General features: G+C 46.5%; 1 protein-coding gene across 1 annotated transcript in view; it reads left to right on the forward strand.

The window, feature by feature from the left end:
• Positions 1–13,782: 13,782 nt before the first annotated feature.
• The window catches only part of LBR (lamin B receptor), a 32,038-nt gene continuing 31,019 nt past the window's right edge, over positions 13,783–14,801 (forward strand). Inside the window, exon 1 of the mRNA XM_056138486.1 lies at positions 13,783–13,893. The gene's annotated coding sequence lies outside the window, so the exon portion shown is untranslated. The remainder of the gene's footprint in view (positions 13,894–14,801) is intronic.

Consider the following 14,801-nt stretch of genomic DNA (forward strand, 5'->3'; position numbering starts at 1 on the left):
GATACCCATGAGATAGACCATCATAAATAAAGTTGCTAATAATTGGGTTTCAGTCATACAATGATCTAGCACCCATCCCTCCACCAGTGCACATTTCCCACCACCAATGTCCCCCATTTCCCAACTACCATCCCCCCAACTCCCCACCCCCTACCCCCAGCCTCTCTCTTTGGGAGGCATTTTCCTTCTAGCTCTCTCTCTCCTTTTCCTTTTATGCATTATGGCTTGCAATACAGGTGCTAAGAGGTCGTGGTGTTTGTTCAGGGCATTCAGTATTTTTATCGGGATGATAAGGCTAGAATAGCTTTTCAATTGGGTGGAAGCTTTGGGGTGTGGGATGTGACTGTTGAGGCTTCTAGAAGTACAGGGAGGTGGGAGGGAAGGTAGCCCATCCCGACTCAGGGGTCACTTCTGACAGTGCTCCAGGGACCCAATTGAATGAGGAAGCCTCAGTTTTCCCCTCCCAGTGAGAAAACAAGTCACAGTTTCCTCTCTCCAGATATTCCATCTCTCTCCTATCAACCTGAGATACATTTCATCCCAAGATCTGTCTCAACATTCCTGGGACTTTCCAGGAACATAAAACTCTGAGCCCGGAGTCTAGGCTGATGGGAAAACTAAGATAAAAGGCAACTCTGGAGTCCAGGCTGATGGGGAACCGGAGATAATGGGCAGTTTTGCCTGGAGATTTGTTTCCCCTTGCCAGTGAAGAAGGAAGCTAGGGCTTCTTTTTGCCACCTTTGCCCCATCAACCCAACAAACATTTCATCCCTAAAGTCCTGCCCCAGCTTTCTGAGAGCTTTCCAGGACCATAAAACTCTGTCCTAGAGTCTTGGCCGACAGGGAGACTAAGATAAGGGGCAGAATTATCAGAAAGATTGAGACCAACAAGACATCCCTGTGATTTTCTGGCATCTTTTCTAAATACTAATAAGGAATGCAAGGAGCCCTTAAAAAGGCCTCCCCCAAACTCCCTTACCTTAACTTCATCCTATACTAAGTTCCTCCCCACTTGGGGAGCTTCTTTTCTTTCCTCTTCTACTTTCCAGTAATTCTGCATCTGAGCATATTTATCACTCAATACTTTCGTTCTTGAAAATATTGAAGGACCTGGGAATCGCAAATGAACACCAAGCCCTGCTGCTGTGCCTTCTGTATCACCCACATCTCTATGGGGTGCGGGGGATTTGAGCCAGCTTTGTCATGTGTAAAACCTTAAGTCCTGCCTTGGACCTCTGCTTTCATTCTCCACTGCCTGAGGACAAGTGCCTGACAAGTTCCTGAGGACAACTGAGGACAACAGTTGGTCCTTTTCATCCAACCACCTGTAACCTCTCCAGAGTGTTGCTTATTCTTTTCTCTTTCTTTCTTTCTTTCTTTCTTTCTTTCTTTCTTTCTTTCTTTCTTTCTTTTTATTTATTTGTTGGTTTTGGGGTCACACCTGGTGATGCCCAGGGCTTACTCCTGGCTCTGCATTCAGGAACTACTCCTGGCAGTGCTTGGGAGACCACCTGGGATGCTGAACTTGAACCCTGGTCTGCCACATGCACGACAAGTGACCTACTCACTGTACCATCTCTCCGGCCTATGTGTTTTCTTGTTTTTTTTTTTTTTGTTTGTGTTGTCCTTGGAGCCACTCCCGGCAGTGCTTTGTGCTCAGAAATCGCTCCTGGAGTTGCCCAGGAAACTGTCTGTGATGTTGGGGCTCCAGCCCTGGTTTTAGACACGCACCAGGAGAGTGCCTTAACTGCTGGACTATTGCTCCAGCCCTGCAGAGTGGAGCATTTTCTTCCTCTATTCTCATTCTACCTTAATGCATTCTTTTCAACTTTTTTTCCGGGGGGACCAGACCCAGTGATACTCCTGGCAGTGCTCGGGGAACCATAAACTGTGCTGGTATAAAACTGATGACTGTCACGTGCAAAGCAAGCACTTTCCCCCTGTACTATCTCTCTAGTACCCTTCCTTGTGCCCTGGGGAATTTTGTTTCTATCCATCCAGCATAGCCCTATTGTCTGAAACCAGTTCAAGGATCTCAGAGTGTCCCATGATGAGGTACCAGCTCAGACAGAGCCAGGTATGTGGCCTGCTGGGCCCTTTTTCCCTCCCAGGGCACTGGCACCTTTGTGGGTGGTGGAAGGGGCCTGGAGAGCATTGTAGGGCGGTGATGGTGGTGGTGGAGACCCCCTCCTAGTCCTGGAGAGGAGCCTTGGTATCCAGGGGGTGCCTCGGGCCCTGCCAGGTGGGAGTGATTCTTCAGAGGATCAGTCTGTTTGGCTCTTCCTGTTTAGAAACATGATACAGAAAACGAAGGGGTCAATATTGTTTTATCCTTTTATCAGGTGCATAGCCAACGGCCAAGTTTCCAGCTGCTTTACTTTCGGTTTCACATGTTGGCCACGCTAAGGTTCTGAACTGTTCCCAGCTGTGCACCTTCTCCCGGGGCCACGAGTGGCACAGACAACAGTGACTTCAGCCTTGAAATTGAGAAGCTGCCGTTCAGAACGTCCACAGAGCTCTAGTGGCCGTATTTCACTTTAACTGTCACTCCCACGTATCTGTCATACCCCATTACCCCCCCAGCACCCCCCCAAATTGGCAATGATTATGTGATGAAATGCTATACTTACTACAAACAAACAAACAAACTGTGCTCTGCCCTTCAGCGCTTTGCTCTACCATATGTTTGTAGATTCTAAGTTTCTCTCTTCCTAAAGAGAAACAGAAAACAGAATCCCCTACCACCAAGGCAGAGCCAGCAGAGGGAGCTCAGGGATGGCGATCTGGGTTTATTGAGGACAGAACTTTGGCACCCAAATATTGGGAAATAATCCATATCTTGGTGGTCAGGAGAGAACTTCTGCACCTGTGGACAGAAGAAATCTATTTCCACAGATTTCTGGATGGCTGGACTTAGGACCACGAGTCTGAATGCCCATTGAGCCTGGCATGTGCCCATCCCTCGCCTCCTGTCTCTGTCCCAGGTGTGAACTCTATCGGTGCTGAGTACCCCAGGACTCGGGCAGGAGCTATACAGCACAGCCATTGAGAGACAGAGGAGTGGGTGAGGGCTCCAACACTGGACACAGGCCTTGCTCGAATCACTGGAGTATACTTCCTGCCACCTGATTCTTTGAGTTTTTGGTTTTGTTTGTTTGTTTTGGGCCACACTTGGCGGTGCTTAGGCTTCCTGGCTCTGAGTTCAGAGATCAGTCCTGGTGCCTGGGATCTAATGCAAGCGGATTGCACGCAAGGAAGTGCCTCAGACCCTGAGAGCAGACTACGTGTTGCTCTCCTTGTGTTTTCTTATCACGTTAAAATAACCAAAGGCCCATGGTTATTTTTCAGAAAAACGTTTTTGGATTCTGAAATATTTCCAGACTCAAGGAAAGACTTTTTTGAAGGTAGCTATTTAAAGCTGATTGAGGGATGTGGGGGACTAGCAATAAAGGGATGATTTTCCTGCCGGGTGTTAATTTAGGGAACTGGGCACTGCGGTCTTGGGCCCGTGGGAGGCTAAATTCTCAGCAACAGCAAGTTAGCTGGCCAGCTCACTCCGCAGGCGGGCTAATTGTACCATGGCCCTGGTGTCTTTGGGGCAAGTCTTATTGAAAGGAATTATTTCACTTCGTTTCCCCACCCCCACCCCCGTCCGGGCCTTATCCCATCAACCTACACCTAATTTCCATAAACATAAAAAGTCTTGGCATTTCTGGAATTTTTTGTAAAATTTGTTTCAAATGTAATTTTTCAATTCTTTTCAGACATATTTGGGGAAAAATCATAAACCAAAGAGTTAGAACAATTTCACAATAGTTTATGATTATCCTTAATCTTCACAATTACCCCACGACTGGGAGGTTTTTGTTTTCCCTTTTGGGTCACAATCTGCAGTGCTCAGGGCTAACTTCTGGTTTTGTGCTCAGGAATCCCTCTTGGTGGGCCTTGGAAGACCATATAGGGTGCCAGAAATCGAACCTGGGTTGTGCAAGGCAAATGCCTTTCCTGCTGTTCTATTTCTCAGGCTGTAGTGGGTATTATTATTATTATTATTTTCTCCTCCATATTACACATTAACTATCTCTTCTCAGGCATTGACTAGCACATTTAGCATGGGACATTGCTTTCTTGTAAAAGAAAGTCCTTTGAGGAGGAAACAATTTGGGCATGCTCGCCAAGCCCCTGCTCTTCCTTGAACATGTATTTTGTTTGCTTGTCTCTGCTTGCTTGCTTATTCTTTCAAGCTTATGTTCTCTCCTGAACATGTATTCCTCCCCCTCCCCCATCTCCCTAAGTAAGTTTCATTCAACAAAAACTATCTTGCTTCACACACACACACACACACACACACACACACACACACACACACACAATCACTAAGAAGAGGAAACAAATAATTTAGGGTTCTGGGAACATGTCTGACCTTGTGTGTAAGGCCAATACCATATTCATAGAAAGAATGGAGCAAGAATGCAAGGGGTTGGGTGTTTGCCTTGCATGTTACCCACCCAGTTTCAATCCCTGGCTCCCCATATGGTCCCCTGAGCCCTGTCAGGAGTAACCTCTGAGCATTGCCGGGCATAACCCAAGAACAACAAAAACAACAAATCTAACTAAGACCTGACAATGGTAAGTTGTTCAACAATATGATTTACAGTCAGACAACATGGAGAAAGGCTGGGAACTCCCAACTGGAGTAGCATTGCTATAGTAATGGTTATCTCCAGGATCTTACCTACATTTTTTTAACTTTAATTTTTACTTTTGAATCACCATGAGATATAGAGTTGTAGAGCTAATCGTGGTAGGGTTTCAGTCATACAGTGTTCCAACACCCATCCCTCCACCAGTGTACATTTCCCACCACCAATGTTCCCAGTTTCCCTCTCGCCACCCTCCATAGCCTGTCTCTATGGCAGGCACTTTCCTTCTCTCTCTGTCTCTGTCTGTCTGTCTGTCTGTCTGTTTGTCTGTCTCTCTCTCTCTCCCTCCCCCCTTTGGGGCATTACAGTTTGTAGTACAGATACTGAGAGGTTATCATGTTTCTCCCTTTACCTGTTTTCAGCATACAGTTCTTATCCAGAGTGATCATTTACAACTATCTTTGTCATGGGGCTTACCCACTCTCTTTCTTTCTTTCTTTCTTTCTTTCTTTCTTTCTTTCTTTCTTTCATTCTTTCTTCTTTTTTTCTTTTCAGGCCACACCCAGCAATTCTCAGGAGTTGCTCCTTGCTCTGCATGCATGAATCACTCCTGGTGGTGCTTGGAGGACCGTTTGAGGCCAGGGATCAAACCTGGGTCTGCTGTGAGCAAGGCAAGTGTCCTACCCACTGTGCTATCCCTCCAGCCCAATCCTATCTCCTCTTGTACTAAGCATAAGCAAGGGCCATAATATAGGGGTAAGGCACTTGCCTTGCATGTGACTGACTCTGGTTCCATCCTTTGGCACCATGCATGATCCCCTGGCACCAGTGGGAGTGATCTCTGAGTACAGATCTAAAAGTAAGCCCTGTGACTACATTAAATTAAGAAGCATCTGCACCTCAAATGATATAGTGACCAGAATACAAAGACAATCTACAAAATGGGAAAGGATATTCACTCAATACCCATCTGATAAGGAGTTGATATCAAGGATATACAAAGCATTGGTTGAACTCCACAAGAAGAAAACATCCAACCTCATCAAAAAATAGGGTGATGAGATGAACAGAAACTTTCTCAAAGAAGAAATCTGAATGGCTAAAAAGCACATGAGAAAATGCTCTACATTACTAATCATCAGGGAGATGCAGATCAAAACAATGAGATATCATCTCACAACACACAGACTGGCCCACATCCAAAAGAACAAAGGAAACTGGTGTTGGCACAGATGTGGGGAGAAAGGGGCTCTTCTTCACTGCTGGTGGGAATGTTGACTGGTTCAGCCCTTTTGGAAAACAGTATGGACGATTCTCAAAAAATTAGAAATTGAGCTCCCATTTGATCCAGTAATACCACTCCTGGGAATATATCCTGGAGAGGCAAAAAAGTATAGCTGAAATGACATTTGCACTTCTATATTCATTGCTGCACTGTTTATAATAGCCAAAATCTGGAAAAGACCCGAGTGCCCGAGAACAGATGACTGGTTATCTGTTTGGTATATCTATACAATGGAGTACTATGCAGCTGTTAAAAAAGACGAAGTAATGAAATTTACATACAAGTGGTACTATATGGAAGTATCATGCTAAGTGAAATGAGTCAGAAAGAGAGGGACAGACATAGAAAGATTGCATTCATCTGGGGAATATAAAGTAGCAAAATAGGAGACCAACATCTAAGAATAGTCTAGATAAGTACCAGGAGGTTCACTCCATGGCTTGAAGGCCAGCCGCACATCTAGGGGAAAGGGGAGCTCAGACAGAGAAGGGAACACCAAGTAAAGGGTGTTGAGAGGATCCTTCCAGGATAGGAAATGCATGCTGAAAGTAGACTATAGACTGAACATGATTGCCATTCAGTGCCTCTTTTGCAAACTTCAGCAACCAAAAGGAGAGAGAGAGAACAAAAGGCAATGCCCTGCCACAGAGGTGAGATGGGATGGGGGTGATGGGAGGGGTGGGAGGGATACTGGGATCATTGGGGATGGAGAATGGGCACTGGTGGAGGGATGGGTACTTGATCATTGTATAACTGAAACCCAAGCACAAACACTTGTAATGTCCACAACTGTATCTCATGGTGTTTCACTAATAAAAATAAATAAATAAAAAAAATAAAAGTAAGCCCTGAGCTCCACTGGGTGTGACCCAGATGACTCTTCCCCATCTACCAAATGAACAAGCCAGAGGATACCTTAACAATTTAGGATGAAGTTGCAATCTCCCTCTCCCCACTGCCAGAGTGCCACTGGGATTAGTGCAAAAAAGGCAAAAAGAAAAAAAAAGCCACTTTTTAAATTCATTAATATTTTCGCTAATATTTAAAATTGGTGACTAGCTCTTCCAGCCTCTTTTGTATGGCTCTGAAATAAATCTATGTTGCAACTAAAATTCATCTGCTAAAATATGATATTCACATGTATTTTTAGTCATTTATGTAGGTGTGTGTTATGAATTAAATAATTCAACACACTGCAGTGCTCCAAGTAAGTTTTAGGTTACACAATCAATTAAGACGTTCTTGCTCAAGGAACATGAATTCAAAGTAATTATGCAAATTTGATTTGAAACATTTGTCTCAAATATTTTATGTCATCACTCTCATGCATGTTTTAAGTTGATTTAATTGCCCTGGGTACAGTACTAAATAGAGAACAAAAATGACAGTGAGTTTGCCCTTGTTCTTGAAAAGCGAATCTTCTAGGGGCCTAGGAAGGAAGACAGACAGTGAGCCAAGCCCACTGAATCCAGGCTGAGGGAATATGAAAGAAAAGTTGTTTAGGAAAAAAAAATCAAAGGGTGGAGGCAAGGGCAAGTTTTTGTTTTCTTTTTTTCTTCTTTTTTTTTTTTTGTGGGGGTGGGGCACACCCGGCGATGCACAGGGGTTACTCCTGGCTCTGCACTCAGTAATTACTCCTGGCGGTACTCAGGGAACCGTATAGGAAGCTGGGAATCAAATCCAGGTCAGCCGTGTGCAAGGCACACACCCTACTCGCTGTGCTATTGCTCCAGCCCCAAGGGCAAGTTTTTCTTTAGGGGAGGCATAGTGAAGGTCAACTTGGTAATTTTATGTTTTGGCTATACTCAGCTGTGCTCAGGGCTTACTCCTGGCTCTGACTCAGGAGCCATTACTTGGTGCCGGGATTTGAACCCAGCTGGCAGCATGCAGGGCATACACCTTACACTGGACTCTCTTCAGCCTGTCTTGGGTAATTATTCGCCTAGGAAAATTGACAAAAAGTCCAGGTGCTGTACACTGATGACCTGAGAAGTCTCTACTTGGCAGAACAGATAGACCCTGTGATGTAACTTACAGGTGGTGACTAGAAATAGGTGGCCAGAAGCACTGGGCTGCTGCCTGTGGTGTCCTGATGGGTCAGGTCTGGAAAGAACAGACACTTTGGAAGCCTTGAACTTGAGCTAGAACTTCTGCTTCAGCATTTACTTGTTTGAATGGCAACCACGTGTGAAAGTGTGCTGAGCTTTCCGAGTTTCAGTTTCTTCATTCTGGGGTCCGAGGAGACAGTACAGTGTTGGATAACATTGGTTTGTCCTTGATCCTCCTGCAGGGAGCTTAGGCTTATTGAGTTATTCCTATTACAATGCTCCCAAGGTCAGCCTTACCCACTATTTTTCCTGCCCCTCTGTTACTTCTTGACTTGACCTAGCCTTCTAGGCTTTCAGTAACCAGCACAAGAGGGAGAAATTCACCAACCTGACTTTTAAAGAAAAATATCAGTGTCTTGGCTCTATCTAAGTTCCATAATTCATTCTTTCATCCATTTCATTTCATTTTGTTTTGTTTTTGGGCCACACCTGGAAGTGCTCTGTGGTTATTCCCGGCTCTGTACTCAGAAATTACTCCTGGCAGGGCTTAGGAGACCGTGTGGGATGCTGGGGATCAAACCCAGGTGGGCCACATGCAAGGCAAGTGCCCTACCCACTGTACTATTGATCCATCCCCTCATCTATTTAATCATTAAAAACACACTCCCATCTTATCTACTCCCATCCTGCCTCTTCTCCTCAGGTAACACTAGTTTTGTGATCAATGTCCATGGCAGGGCTCTACGGTAAGAACTTGCCTTGATGCGTGAAGCCCTGGATCATCCCTGGAACCGCCAAAAAAATATAGCTTAAAAATATTAAAAACGGGAAAGAAAGAATAAAGGAAGGAAGGAGGAAGCAAGCAAACAAGCAGGCAAGCAGGGGCCAAAAAGATAGTACAGCTGGTAGAGCTGGTAGGGTGAGTTGAACCTGAGTTCAATACTTGGCATCTCATATGGTTCCCTGAGCACTGCCAGAAGTAATTCTTGAGTGCAGAGCCAGGAGTAACCCATGTGTAAGGTGAGCATCCCCAGTACCTGCTGTACTGGCCCCAGGATCTGTAAGTTTAAGTCTAGCCCAGTAGCATAGATTTTTTTCAGTCAACATGGTATGGAAGTAAAGATTTTAAATAGAATATTTGGTCTAGATGTTCACTAAGGGTATACTAAAAGGTCAGATGTGCACTAAAGGTACACGGGTGATGGCACTTGCCTTGCATGTGGCTAACCTCGATTTGATGCCCAGCATCACACACTGTTCCCTGAGTACAGCCAAGGAGTTACCCTAGTGCAGAGACAGGAGTAAGTCCCGAGTATTGCCAGGTATGATCACCACCCCCAATAAAAATTAAAAAAAAAAGATATTTAATGTCCTGTAGCATTTATATTTTTTTCAGGGGTACACTGGTAGTGCTCAGGGGACTAGGTGTGGTGCTGGGGATTGAACCCAGGTCGGCCATGTGTAAGGCGAGCACCCCCTGTACCCAATGTATTATTGCTCTGGTCCCAATGAATAAAAATCTTAAAAAAGGAAGTGCACTAACAGAGGAATCAAAGGATTTATATACTTATATAAAAATACAACAAATGCATTAACATTTATTCACAATTTCTATTTCTATTCATAATTTCTATTTCTATAAAAGTACCCTATATTTGGGGCTGGAGCAATAGTATAGTGAGTAGTGTGTTTGCCTTGCACGCAGCTAACCTGGGTTCGATCGCTGGCATCCCATATGGTCCCCCAAGCACTGCCAGGAGTAATTCCTGAGTATAGAGCCAGGAGTAACACTTGTGCATCACTGGGTGTGACCCAAAAAGCAAAAGAAAAAAAAGTACCCTATATTCTAAAGTGTGTTTGAGTCATATCTAGCAGTGCTCAGGGCTTACTCTTGACTCTATGCTCAGGAATCACTCCTGGCTGGGTTCTGAGGCAGGCAGCATAGGGGCCCTAGAGTTGCAGGGAATTGAACTAAAGTTGGCCTTGTGCAAGGATTTTATCTGCTGTACTATCTTTCTGGTCACTAATTATAATTTATAATATTTCAATGGTGAATTTAAGGAACTTGAAATCAAATGAAGTTATAATAAGGTTATTGACTACTCTACCTTGGCATATAATAGTTTCATTTACTCCTTCTCAACTACCTAATAAAATAAACATAATCATTACCTTCATTACCCTCATTTACAGATGAGGAACTTGCTAGAGAAGAGCTGAGAGTGACAGATGAGACTGGAGTTCACAGAGCTTCTGGTTAGAGGGCTAAAGATACAAAACCATAACAGTGCAGCCAGTGGTGGAGGTAGAAAGATAATCGCCCCCCCCAAAAAAAACAGTTTTGGGCTATCTTGCCCTCTGGAGAAACCCACATTCTTCCTTGAACATGTATCTCTCTTTCCCTCTTTTTATTCCCTAATTTATCATTAAGTTATTTCTTTAGATAAAACTATTCTACTTTGGGGTCAGAGAAATAGTACAGTGGGTAGGACACTTGCCTGGCATGTGGCTGACCTGGGTTCAATTCCCAGTGACCCATATGATCCTGAGAGCCTGCCAGGAATGGTCCCTGAGCAGAGAGTCAGGAGTAAGCTCTGAGTACTTCTAGGGGTGGCCAAAAGCAAAACAAAAATAAATCACAAAGAACTATTATACTTCACTTAAAAACATAAAAAAGATCAGGAATTTTGTTTACAGACTCTCCTCCGATAATCCTGGAGCTTCCTTGCCTCCCCTACTCCTTTCTGTTTTCTTAAATAAAATATTTTATTTATCTTATGAATTCAGGAAAAGATAAAGGCTTGTTATTACTATGATTATTGTACTAGTTTCTGCTGCTTCCTTTTGTATCTCCATCATACAGACATTCAGGTATACCAAAAGTTACCCACCTACTAGAAGTTTTTCCTGCCAAGCTGGAGATGGAAGTGAACTTGAATCCATTTATTGCTTCCTTCACTGGCCTCTGACAATAGAATGTTAAGAAGAAAAAAGAGGGGCTGGAGAGATAGTACAGCAGTTAATTTAAAAATTTAAAAATTATTATTATTGTTATTATTTGTTTGGGTGCCACATCCAATGATGCTCAGGGGTTACTCCTGGATCTGCACTCAGGAATTACTCCTGGCCATGCTTGGGGGAACATTGGGATGCCAGGAACCCGGGTCAGCTACATCCAAGGAAAGTGCTCTACCTGCTGTACAATACTGCTCCTGCCTCAAGTACAACAGTTTTTTTTTTTTTATTGCAGTTAAGACTCTTGCTTTGCCCACTTCAACACAGGTTTGTTCCTCGCCAATCCATATGGTGCCCAGAGCCCTGCCAGGAGTGATCCTTGAGTGCAGAGCGAGCGCAGAGCAGGTGTAAGTGGGCCCTTGAACATATGTGGTGGCATATAATGAACCAGGGTCAGCCGCCAGCAAAGGAAGTGTCCTACCTACTGAACTATCTCTCTAATCCCTACTTCATCATGTCAAACATAAATTCCATTCCCTAGGAATGAAAACACTCAGATTGAGTGGCTTCAAAAGCACGAGTTGAAATGTGACTTATCAGATGACCTCACGGCACTTATAATTTGTGAATGAAGGCTTTCCGCAGCTCCCAGCGTATATGGGTGTATGCCTCATGGAACACTATCCTCTGAGCCCGGTGAAACTGACTAGATCTCCCAGCCCAGACTCTGGGAAGCAACACCGAACAACAGGCATGATGGAGCGTGTCTATGGTGCGGCACCCAGGTGGGTCTCTCGGGTGCTCAGCAACAGTGCCCAGGGTCTATTTTTCTATTTCTCATTTTCCTTGCAGGTGGAGAAGGGAAGTGTGTCACTCATGGCCACATGAATAACCATTTGCCAAGGGGTTTCAAGTGGCTTTTACTTTAGATATTTGAAAATATCTAAACAACTTGATCATCGTGGTTGACACTGCACAGTCTCAACTTCTAAAGTGATACCCTTTACTGCATATTAATTTGTCCCTGGTGATTCTCAGGGACCATGCTGTGCCAGCAATCAAACTGGGATTAGCAGCATTCAACGCAAATGTCTTAACTCCTATAACATCTTTCTGGCCCTGTGAATCTTCCTTTCTTTCAGAAACCAGAAGACTTGGGGAATGTGAGATCCAGTGAAATTATAGTTCTGGGTTGAACCTATAAGAACCATGTTAACACTGGCCTAGGTATTAGGAATATTAACCACTACAAGTTCCCAATACTCAACATAGGTTTCATTTCCATATTACTTGCTGGAAAAAATGAGTCAGAGCTAATATTCTGTACTTTAAGGGCTAAGGCAACTCAGTATTAGGGTTGCCCCAAATCATAAGGGTGTTCTGTCTCTGAAGTATAGTGTGCATTTCTTTAGTTCCTATTTTCATCTAGAGTATCGTTGACATCTCAGGTAACAATTTAGGGGGCTGTAGCGATAGTACAGTGGGTAGCTAACTTGCCTTGCATGTGGCTGAGCCAGGTTAGATCCCCAGCATCCCATGTGGTCCCCCTGAGCACTTCCAAAAGCAATTCCTGAGTGTAGAGCCAGGAGCAGCTCTAGAGTATTGCTGGGTGTGGCCTCAGAACGAAAACCCCCAAACCAAAACCAAAAAATCGCACCAAAAGACGAAAAAAAAAATCAGTATTAGAGCTTGTTCTCTGGAAAGGCCCAGACAAACTGGATGTGACAATAGTTCAATGTATTAAGTGTTTTGTTTTTATATTATAAACCTGGGTGTTTTGCAGTTACAATTCTGAGATGAGAAATCTTGTACCTGAAGCTAGGCTCAGTATTATAAATGGACACTTCTTCTAATGTAATAAGACACTTAAACTTGCCTAGTAAGAGTGTTAAGTAACACTTTGATTAAAACCACACGGAGAAATAGGGAACTTTCAGTGGACTGTTTTAAACTCTCAACCTCAAAGGAAGGAAGCCAGTGATGATAACTTGGAGGAAAAAAAGTTAAGGTTCATAAGAGATTCAGAGTTAGCAATGCAAAGATTCAGCATTTTGGAGGTCCATTGAAGCCAAATTTGAGGGATGCGATGAAAGTGGCATTTCAGTGAGGAATGGACAGAATTTCCAGTTCTGTGACCTATGTATTGTTGATCCTTTCCTTTATTGGTGAATCGTCCGCCTTAGTAGTTAGTAACCCCCCCTTCTCACAGCAGTGGTTGTAGGGAACCCTTGGACACTTTCGTCCCTCCCTCCTTCCCACTGTTTTCAAGCTGTGGTCCAGGTCGGGTTCTACCCAAGTACAACCCTGGTCAAGACAAAGAATTCCCTGATGGTCCCTGCTCGGCATCCAGGCTTCCGGAGAACGCCGTTAAGGAGAGCACTGCAGTGTTCTTAAGCAAGAAGCACCCGTAGTCCGGGCGAGTTGGTCTTCAGTTATCACCAAGTGAGCTTATTATTTACTTTGTAGCTTTTTATTATCTCATTCGCCACGCCACCTCGCACCCCAAATTCAGGTTGGCGGGCTGCAGTGGTGGGTGCCAAGAGAGTAGGGGCGGAAAACTGGCGGGGTCCGCGGGTGGCTGGGGTGCCTGGGTGATTGCGATAACGCACAGGTCAGGTAGAGCTCCTCCAAGCTTGCAAAAGCAGCCAACCCGCCGCGCTCCGCTCGGCCGCAGGAGCTACAAAGCTCGACTCTCCAAGCCCCGCGGGGCGGATGCTCCGCGGCGCACGACCAATCGGCAGCGCCGGGGACGATTCAAAAGATCGAGGAGCCAATGGGAGCCCGGAGACGCCCCGCGAGGGGGCGGCGCGGGCGGAGGCGGGGCCTGGGAGGCGCGCGCCCGGGCCGCGGGAGCGCGGGGCACAGGAGCGCGGCGGGGCGGCGTCGCGCGCGCGGAACCGCCGCCGGGTTGCTGCTCGGCGACTGTCCCGGAGCTGTTTGTTCGCGCCGGAGCTCGACGCAGGTGAGCGCCCCCACCCGCGACCCGCTCCCGGCGGCGGCGGAGGGGGGCGGCCGGGGCTGTGGGCTGGGGACGGCCCCGAGCAGCCCGGCCTGCGGCGGCGGCGGCTGCCTCGCCGTCCTCGCCGGGGCTCGCTCGGGGCCGCGGCGTGCGGAGGCTCCGGGCGCGCTCCGGGTGCTGCTGCGGAAATGGAGCCGCCGCGTTTAAATCGCCGACGTTTCCCTCCATTTTGGACGGGCTGCGTCGCTGCGAAATGATGCGGGTGGGGGCCGGCTCGGTGGAGGGGTGCGGGGGGTGGGGTGGGGGTGACCCTCGGCGGCCCCTTTGTCCCCGCCCTGCTGCAGCGGCCCTCCCAGGCCGGCCCCGAGCGTCTTTTAGGACAGATAAGTGGGGGGACTTGGCGGGTTCTGCCCCGCGGGAGGCGAGCCTGCGGCTGCAAGCCGGCGGATGGGGAAGTGTGCTTGCAAAGCTACGACTCTTACGGGGCGCAGGTGGTCGCCGCCGGCTCGTTCGGTTTCGGCTTTGGTGACTCTGGAGGGCGGACTGCTGGGGTGCCGGCGTGGTGCAAGTCTTTCAATTTCGTCGCCCGGTGTTTTTTTTTTTTTTTCCTTTTTCTTTTTTTAAATGCACGCTGGAAAAATGAGTTGGGCAGATTGGCGGGATCTGCTAAGACCTCCAGCCTGCTCTCCACCCTCTCCTCCTCCGTCATGGCCTTGACCGAGCCTTGACGGCGTCGTCCAGCTGGCTCAGGGGTGCATTTTGTGCAGCGTTCGATTGCCGAAGACCGGGTTCGAGGCGCCTCTCCCAGACGATTGCACGGGTCGGTGCGTGCGTCTTTGCTGTGGGTGCTTGGACTCCTGGGACAGCGCTCCTGGGTCTCAGCGGTCCGGCCTCGGGCACGTGTGCTGCCC

Source organism: Sorex fumeus, unplaced genomic scaffold (assembly GCF_029834395.1).
Source record: "Sorex fumeus unplaced genomic scaffold, SorFum_2.1 ptg000007l, whole genome shotgun sequence".
Classification (NCBI taxonomy): Eukaryota; Metazoa; Chordata; class Mammalia; order Eulipotyphla; family Soricidae; genus Sorex; species Sorex fumeus.